General features: G+C 43.9%; 1 protein-coding gene and 1 long non-coding RNA gene across 12 annotated transcripts in view; both read left to right on the top strand.

Moving 5' to 3' along the window:
- The window catches only part of LOC125138553, an 11,426-nt gene extending 1,374 nt beyond the window's left edge, over positions 1-10,052 (top strand). Inside the window, exons 1-2 of one of the 2 annotated variants that reach the window (XR_007137770.1) lie at positions 1-418; positions 9,294-10,052. The exon at positions 1-418 is cut by the window's left edge and continues 662 nt beyond it. This is a non-coding gene — a long non-coding RNA (uncharacterized LOC125138553). The remainder of the gene's footprint in view (positions 419-9,293) is intronic. The other variant, XR_007137771.1, reaches the window with a different exon arrangement.
- nfic (nuclear factor I/C) overlaps positions 1-10,149 on the top strand; it is a 153,783-nt gene that overhangs the window by 27,715 nt on the left and 115,919 nt on the right. The window lies entirely within an intron of this gene.

Genomic DNA, 10,149 nt, shown 5'->3' with positions numbered 1-10,149 from the left:
CTTCCTCTGTCCCAGAACCTTAGCTGTGGTACCAGGATGTGGAATCCACTAGCGGTTTATCTTCACGGGCTTGTTTGGAATGATGACTTGTCAGATATTCTACTTATCTTAGAAGCGTATGCGCTTTTGCTCTGGAGATTAGCAGCATTAGTGTGTGCCAGTGGAAGAATGTTCATCAATTGGAAGCGGCTGTGCTTGTCACCGGGAGAAAATTCACGAGCAGAGCAGCGTAGAAAAAAAAACAAGGCTCTCGTAAGTGAGGAGACGGCGGGTGGGAAGTCAACAGAGGACACAGGAGAAGGAGCCTCGGGCTGAGAGAGGCGTTAAAATCAAAGTCAACCGGATTGTTGCCGGTTTTGATCAGACAAATGTGCAGTGATGCAGTTCACCAGCTCTCTCGAGCCTCCACCTACTCCAGGTCAGAGAGGAGCAGACGCACAAATACACACAGACATGCAGACGCACAAATACACACAGACACACACAGACACGCAGATGCACAAATACACACAGACACGCATACACACAGATGCACATATGCACATAGACACAAAAATACACACAGACGCACAAACACACAAATACACACAGACTTACACGTAAACACAGACGCACAAACATACACATACACACAGACATACAAATACACACAGGCGCACAAACACACACAAATACACACAGGCGCACAAACACACACAAATACACACAGACATACACTCAGATGCACAAATACACACAGACAAAGACGCACAAATACACACAGACATACAAACACACACAGACACACAAATACACACAGATGCACAAATACAAACGGATGTACACATACACACACAAATACACACAGATACACAAAAATACACAGACACACATACACACGGACACACAAATACACACAGACATACACACAGACGCACAAATACACACAGACATACACTCAGAGGCACAAATACACACAGACACACAAATACACACAGACACAGACGCACAAATACACACATGCATACAAATACACACAAACGCACAAATACAGTACACACGGACGCACAAATACACACGGATGTACACATACACACACAAATACACACAGACGCACAAATACAGTACACACGGACGCACAAATGCACACGGATGTACACATACACACACAAATACACACAGACGCACAAATACAGTACACACGGACGCACAAATGCACACGGATGTACACATACACACACAAATACACACAGATGCACAAATACACACAGACACACAAATACACACAGACGCACAAATACACACATGCACACAAATACACACAGACGCACAAATCCCTCATATTTTTGTCTCACTATATTTGTGTCTTTACAGTATGTCTATTGGTCTGATTTGTCTACCTGTCTCTCTCTCTTTAATTCTATCTGTCTCTCTTTCTCTCTGTCCCTCACACACACTTTACAAGGAAGAAGAGAGGCTAAAGCAGCTTTGTTGCCAAGCTCTTAGCAGACTCCTTGTTGTGGCAGAGCAGGGATTATGAAGATTAGCGCGCTAGCACGTTGTGTAATTGCCCGTAGCTGAGGAGAGATGAGAGATATGTCAATTTCTGAGCTCCTAAATACAGATTCTGTTCGAGTGTTTACCCTTTTATCAGCACAAGACAAGTTCCAATCCCACCGTTACCACAGCTATCTGCGGCCCGGAGTCCAGGAGAGAGGAACTGACCTCGCTATCAGGGTGGAATGACCACATTTGACTCTTCTTCAGCTGACTTTTTATATCAGTGTGAAGAGATGAAGGATTTTCCCATCATGAGTCTGAGCTAAAATGATTAGAATTAGGTCTCTGTTGTCTTTCAGTGTGAGACCTTGAGAACCTTACACCGAATTTAGTGTTGAAGATAAATGACTTCAGATTTCAGACTCTTTTTAAATGAACGAACAATCGGTGCGTCTCGGAGAGCAGAAATGGGCTCGATATCAACATTTACTATGAAGATACAAACATCTGCTTGGGGGACAAAATACATTTTTGAACTTTTCTAGGGGTCACGGTGGCTTAGTGGTTAGCACGTTCGCCTCACACCTCCAGGGTCGGGGGTTCGATTCCCGTCTCCGCCTTGTGTCATGTGTGTGTGGAGTTTGCATGCTCTCCACGTGCCTCGGGGGTTTGCTCCGGGTACTCCGGTTTCCTCCCCCGGTCCAAAGACATGCATGGTAGGTTGATTGGCATCTCTGGAAAATTGTCCGTAGTGTGTGTGTGTGTGAGTGAATGAGAGAGTGTGTGTGTGCCCTGTGATGGGTTGGCACTCCATCCAGGGTGTATCCTGCCTCGATGCCCGATGACGCCTGAGATAGGCACAGGCTCCCCGTAACCCGAGAAGTTCGGATAAGCTCGGAAGTTCGAGAAGTTCGGATAAGTAGAAAATGAATGAATGAATGAATGAATGTACTTTTCTATAAATATATTGCCCTTAATATTGTAGAGAAAAACTAGAAATACTTATAAAACACAACAATTTCTTAAAGTCCTTAGTGTCTACTTCCACATGAGCTTCGTATTAACACCACTCTGGAGTGAGACACGAGAAAAACAGAAGGAAACAACATTTATATGGTGTCTGGGGAAATGAGCCGTTGTAGAAAATGGTCATGTTTTGTATTTATCTGCTCTCTGTCTCCGAGGTGTTCGGTGATATAATACGTTGTTTGTACAGACACACCGGGGTAACGACTTCGACCTCCTAAAGAGCCCTGCCTTTTTTTTTTTTTTTTCTTTTAAAAAGTGCTTAAGTAGGGCGAGCGGGAGTCACTGTGTCCCAAAATTCACTTCTTATCTTTAAATAATTAAACGGCTCTGTAGCCTCCTCCTTTTCGACTCATCAATTATTCATTACGTTTGGAAATAGATTTAATTTGATTTGGTCTCTTCTGATCTGTGTCCTTTGGCATAGAGAAAGAGAGAGAGAGAGAGAGAGAGAGAGAGAGATGGAGAGAGAGACCTAGTTTATTTCTCCGGGGTTACAGCTGTTCTGTCCGTGGATCAGGAGCTCGAGCCAAATTCACTAACAGGCCTGATGTAATTAAGTAAAAAGGAAGATGAAGTCAGAGAAGCAGCTTGTCCCCTTCGAGCAGCTTGTTACCCTGTCGGCCCACCCGGGTCTGACCTTGTGCATGCGCACACACACACACACACACACACCGCTCCGAAACCCACCATTTTACACCCCATTTAATCAGCACCGCTCGCTGGGAATTAGTCCCATCACCTGCTTTGTGTTACTGGAACTTTCTCCAGCAGAATGGAACGATAACGAAATCCTTCTGCTCCTATTATGACCGAGTGGGAAAAAATTTGATCTAGAAAAAAAAATTTCCCAAAACTTAAATCGGAAAAGCCATTATTGAGATTACTGAAATAAAAAAAAAAGGAAGTAGGGTTTATTTATAAGGCATATTTAAACAAATTAAGGGACTAAAATAATTTAAAACGATTCAAAACAATTGTATTCCAGATCTACTTTTAAGTCGATTTCATTTTGATGATGTGATTTTGGGATTAAAAGTCTTTTTTTTTTTTTAATGCACTGAAATAATTTTTCCCATGTTTATTTATATTATCAAATTTTTTTAAATAAATAAATAATAAATAAGGATTTTTATATAATGTGTACTTTACATCAGAGGTTGAATGTAGTTTCAGGCAAGTGTGAAAAAATGCTGTAAACAACGAACGCTTTCAAAAATGAAAGGGTTAAACATTTATTTTCATAAATGAACAAAATGCAGTGAATGAACAAAAGAGAAATCTAAATCAGATCCATATTCGGTGTGGCCAGCCTTTGCCTTCAAAACAGCAGCGATTCTTCTAGCTACACTCGCACACGGTTTATGAAGGAACTCGGCCGGTAGGTCGTCCCAAACGTCCTGGAGAACTAACCGCAGGTCTTCTGTGGATGTCGGCTTCCTCACATCCTTCTGTCTCTTCGTGTAATCCCAGACACACTCGATGATGTCGAGATCAGGGCTCTGTGGGGGCCGTGCCATCGCTCCGTGCCGGTTTGAAGGCAAAAGTTAGTAACACCGAATATTGATTTGATTTAGATTTTTCTTTTGTTTGCTCACTTTGCATTTTGTAAATTAACAGAAATAAACACTCGTTATTTATATTTCTGAAAGCGTTCTTTGTTTACAGCATTTTTTCACACCTGCCTAAAACTTTTACACAGTACTGTATATATTTTATTATTATTATTATAGGGGGCATGGTGGCTTAGTGGTTAGCACGTTCGCCTCACACCTCCAGGGTCGGGGGTTCGATTCCCGCCTTCGCCTTGTGTGTGTGGAGTTTGCATGTTCTTCCCGTGCCTCGGGGGTTTCCTCCGGGTACTCCGGTTTCCTCCCTTGGTCCAAAGACATGCATGGTAGGTTGATTGGCATCTCTGGGAAATTTTCCGTAGTGTGTGTGTGTGTGTGTGAGTGAATGAGAGTGTGTGTGTGCCCTGTGATGGGTTGGCACTCCGTCCAGGGTGTATCCTGCCTCGATGCCCGATGACGCCTGAGATAGGCACAGGCTCCCCGTGACCCGAGAAGTTCAGATAAGCGGTAGAAAAAATTAATGAAATGAAATATTATTATTATTGTTTAATCTTAATGCAGAGATTTGCGTTTGTGGTTCATCTTCACTGGGGGTTTATTTCAGAGTCTCCAGCTCTCTTGTTATCAGCTTTTTGAATATCTGCTGAGACGCGACACACTTGGTGACGCGACACACTTGGTGACGCGACACACTTGGTGACGCGACACACTTGGTGACGCGACACACTTGGTGACGCGACACACTTGGTGACGCGACACACTTGGTGACGCGACACACTTGGCTCCAGAGCGTTCATTATTCCTCACTCCGGTGTTTGGTACTTACCGTTTGGCCACAGACGCAGAACCTCAGGCTGACATTCTAGTCCGTGTTCATACGCTAAACCTCACACGTGACTTTTGTTGGCAAGCAGGACAAAGAGTGCAGTGTGTGGAGCACGTTTTTAAAAAGCACTCAGCTCTCCATCTGCCTTTCTGTTAACAATCAACATTTTTTTTTTTTTTTTGTGATGCCGCTTTGACAGAAGCAGTAAAATAATAACAGGTCTAACAGCTAGTCCTGACTCGGCGTCTTTTTAAAGGGATACTCCCGGGCTTTTTAGCGTTATCTTTGATATAATTCACATCAGCGGAGAGAAAAATCAATCTTTTGTAAAATCTGGGCTCAAAATCCATCCTAATTTAATCTTTATAGTAAATATGGATAATTCATGCACTAATTTGGCCGAACAAATGCAGATACTATTGTAACATAAACGGTATTGTCTTTACTGTACTGTTCCAAAAAATATTAAAAAGCCTCACTAAGTCTTTAATGCTTATTAACCCCCACCCCACCCCGACACCAATAAGTGTCTTCCCTCCTGTTTTTCTTGTGTCCTTGTTGATGATTGACCGTCTTTGTCACGTCTCACTTCACGGTGGTGTTGATATGAAGCTCATATGAAAGTAGACACTCAGGACTTTAAGAATTTGTCGTGTTTTATTAGTATTTCTGCTTTTCCCCAGAATACTAGAGGCGATATCATCATTCATATAAAGGTCCAAAAAAGTAAAGGTGATTTTTTTCCCCCCACACAGATGTTTGTATCTTCCTCTCACACCGAAGGCCTCTCATTTTAGATCAGACTTACAGTGAGAAAATCCTTCATCTTTTTACACTGATAGAAAACATCCCATGAGTCGATGAAGTCGTCGTTCTGGTAAAAAAAAAAAATGGCCTGAGATTTAGATCGGTGTAAATATGTATTCATTCCATCTTCACTGAAATCCCACCAGGTTCTTGGTTCTTTGGGACAGTTGTCTGTGGTAAGATTAAGGTGTGATCTCACTGCCAACATGTTTCCTGTCCCGATATCCCGGCTTTCACAAATCTGCACTCTGAAGCATGTTGAAAGCCTGTAAGCCTTCGTGGAAAAGCTCTGATAATAACAGCAGGGATTATTTACTATTTCCACCTGCAGTAATAGCTGAACACTCCGAAGGATGGAGGACGAGATTTTGGGCCGTTTTTATTTAAAAAAAAAAAAAAAATAGGTTCCATTTACTAAAGTGTGCCTGTAATTACGGACTCGTGCTCGTTTGTTGCGCAGAAGAAAGTTTTGGCACCCCTTTCTTTTGGCATCACTAAGCCTTGGTGCTTGGATGGGAGACACAGGAGCAGTGTGAATTGGAGCATGTGCTGCGGGGTGTGTGTACGAGCTACTTCTCAGATCACGTGTTCCCACTTAAAACTCCATGAAAAGGAAGTAGTAGTAGTGCACTTCAAGAACTCGGACGATTCGAGCTGAAAAAAGTGTGGAATGTTGGACATTTTGCAGACTTTCCCCAATGAATGAATGAATTAAATTCCAATAAATGACTGTTTCATTGTAAGGGTTAGTCTAGATCTGGTGCAAAGAGAGGAAGGGAGAGAGAGAGAGAGAGAGAGAGAGAGAGAGAGAGAGAGAGAGAGAGAGAGAGAGAGAGAGAGAGAGATACAGATTGAGAGAAGTGGAGTGAGGTGAGAAGGAGAGAGAGAGAGAGAGGGAGATAGAGATCAAGAGTAAGAGAGTGAGGGGAGGAACAAGGGAAAGGGATATTATAAGGAGAGAAATACAACAAGAGAAAGAGGGAGAGAGATACAGAGTGAGTTAAAGAGGCAGAGACAGAGAGCGAGTGAAAGTCACAGACAGAAAGTGAGTGAAAGTCACAAAGAGATACAGAGAGTGAGAAAGTCACAGACAGAGATAGAGAGAGAGTGAAAGAGGCACAGACAGAGAGATACAGAGAGTGAGTGAAAGTCACAGACAGATACAGAGAGTGAGTGAGTCACAGACAGAGATACAGAGAGTGAGTGAGTCACAGACAGAGATACAGAGAGTGAGTGAGTCACAGACAGAGAGATACAGAGAGTGAGTCACAGACAGAGATACAGAGAGTGAGTGAGTCACAGACAGAGAGATACAGAGAGTGAGTGAGTCACAGACAGAGAGATACAGAGAGTGAGTGAGTCACAGACAGAGAGATACAGAGAGTGAGTGAGTCACAGACAGACAGAGATACAGAGAGTGAGTGAGTCACAGACAGACAGAGATACAGAGAGTGAGTGAGTCACAGACAGAGATACAGAGAGTGAGTGAGTCACAGACAGATACAGAGAGTGAGTGAGTCACAGACAGAGATACAGAGAGTGAGTGAGTCACAGACAGATACAGAGAGTGAGTGAGTCACAGACAGAGATACAGAGAGTGAGTGAGTCACAGACAGAGATACAGAGAGTGAGTGAGTCACAGACAGAGATACAGAGAGTGAGTGAGTCACAGACAGATACAGAGTGAGTGAGTCACAGACAGATACAGAGTGAGTGAGTCACAGACAGATACAGAGAGTGAGTGAGTCACAGACAGATACAGAGTGAGTGAGTCACAGACAGATACAGAGTGAGTGAGTCACAGACAGATACAGAGTGAGTGAGTCACAGACAGATACAGAGTGAGTGAGTCACAGACAGATACAGAGTGAATGAGTCACAGACAGATACAGAGAGTGAGTGAGTCACAGACAGATACAGAGTGAGTGAGTCACAGACAGATACAGAGTGAGTGAGTCACAGACAGATACAGAGTGAGTGAGTCACAGACAGATACAGAGAGTGAGTGAGTCACAGACAGATACAGAGTGAGTGAGTCACAGACAGAGATACAGAGTGAGTGAGTCACAGACAGATACAGAGTGAGTGAGTCACAGACAGATACAGAGAGTGAGTGAGTCACAGACAGATACAGAGTGAGTGAGTCACAGACAGATACAGAGTGAGTGAGTCACAGACAGATACAGAGAGTGAGTGAGTCACAGACAGATACAGAGTGAGTGAGTCACAGACAGATACAGAGTGAGTGAGTCACAGACAGATACAGAGAGTGAGTGAGTCACAGACAGATACAGAGTGAGTGAGTCACAGACAGATACAGAGTGAGTGAGTCACAGACAGATACAGAGAGTGAGTGAGTCACAGACAGATACAGAGTGAGTGAGTCACAGACAGATACAGAGAGTGAGTGAGTCACAGACAGATACAGAGTGAGTGAGTCACAGACAGATACAGAGTGAGTGAGTCACAGACAGATACAGAGTGAGTGAGTCACAGACAGATACAGAGTGAGTGAGTCACAGACAGATACAGAGTGAGTGAGTCACAGACAGATACAGAGTGAGTGAGTCACAGACAGATACAGAGTGAGTGAGTCACAGACAGATACAGAGTGAGTGAGTCACAGACAGATACAGAGTGAGTGAGTCACAGACAGATACAGAGTGAGTGAGTCACAGACAGATACAGAGTGAGTGAGTCACAGACAGATACAGAGTGAGTGAGTCACAGACAGATACAGAGTGAGTGAGTCACAGACAGATACAGAGTGAGTGAGTCACAGACAGATACAGAGAGTGAGTGAGTCACAGACAGATACAGAGTGAGTGAGTCACAGACAGATACAGAGTGAGTGAGTCACAGACAGATACAGAGTGAGTGAGTCACAGACAGATACAGAGAGTGAGTGAGTCACAGACAGATACAGAGTGAGTGAGTCACAGACAGATACAGAGTGAGTGAGTCACAGACAGATACAGAGAGTGAGTGAGTCACAGACAGATACAGAGTGAGTGAGTCACAGACAGATACAGAGTGAGTGAGTCACAGACAGATACAGAGAGTGAGTGAGTCACAGACAGATACAGAGTGAGTGAGTCACAGACAGATACAGAGTGAGTGAGTCACAGACAGATACAGAGTGAGTGAGTCACAGACAGATACAGAGTGAGTGAGTCACAGACAGATACAGAGTGAGTGAGTCACAGACAGAGAGATCCTACTGACGCTCACTCGACACAAACACATGTATCGCGGTCTCCTCAGCGGCTCAGTGAGCTTCAAATTTCCTGCCGCTTTACTCGCATCCACTCCACCGACCAGCGTCTCAGGGGAGTTCTGACTGTCGCGGAGTCGCAGTGCATCCTGGGACCTGTAGTCCAGTGTTTGCACCGACGTCTTTACACCTGTATTTCTCATTAACCTGCTGGAAATGAAGTAGAAACCATTTCGTAACGAGGTTTCCTAATGTTAGACGCCATCGCACATAAAGCCGGCCTCACTATATTTCCGTATAATTTTTTTTCCTGTAATAAATGCAACGAATTGTGAGCTGAATGTGATCGTTTTGTCTCTCGCTGTTTCAGCTCAGCTTCAGGTGAATTAGGGATCAGAGGAGCTGAGTATCAGGTTGGTTTCACACAAAGCACCGAGCTGTGAGGAGATCCAGACGCCGGTGTCACGGGGGCGTTAAAGCAGAGCTCAGCGTGGAGCAGAGCACTAGAAAGCTGTAACCCGACACCGTGTAATACTTCGGCGGAATATAGAAAGGCACGCGGAGCTCAGGTTCACTGGGAGTGGTATTGATTGGACACAGAGCCTCTGTGTGCACGTCTAAGGCGGCGGTGCAGGAGCCACGAGCGCACTGAGACTGCGCGAGAGCCACGAGGTTGTTTGAGGAAACGCCTGAAACTCTGTCCTGCGATCATCCCTGCTCACATTGCCTGCAGCACTGTGTGTGTGTGTGTGTGTGTGTGTGTGTGTGTGTGTGTGTGTGTGTGTGTTCAGCGTGCCTTTACGTGTGAGAAAAGCACTTGGAGCAGGAAGTATTTGCTGAACGCTGATGTCGTGCATCCTGGTGCTCTTCGAAAACACACTCAGGCCGCGACTCAATCAGCCACGTTCCCTAGTTCCCTAGGTGATGAGTCACTTTATAGTGCACACACAATAAAGATACTGACTTGCTCCACATCGGGACTCTGGTGTCTGTTTTATCATAATTTTTAAAAATCACTAAATAGGATTAGCATCCAGTAAGGGAAGGTAGTGTTATAGGTTAATATCCGAAATATGAAATGACAGATTTCTAAACATTCTAGCACAAATAAAAATGAAACATCACTTTACTTATTTATTTGTTTGTTTATTTATTTTCTGATCATTTAAAATCCACCTTGTAGTTTTGTCATTTTTACGACTTACAGATCATGTAAAATTGTACAA

Source organism: Tachysurus fulvidraco, chromosome 14 (assembly GCF_022655615.1).
Source record: "Tachysurus fulvidraco isolate hzauxx_2018 chromosome 14, HZAU_PFXX_2.0, whole genome shotgun sequence".
NCBI lineage: Eukaryota > Metazoa > Chordata > Actinopteri > Siluriformes > Bagridae > Tachysurus > Tachysurus fulvidraco.
This window is presented reverse-complemented; position numbering and strand designations above follow the sequence as displayed.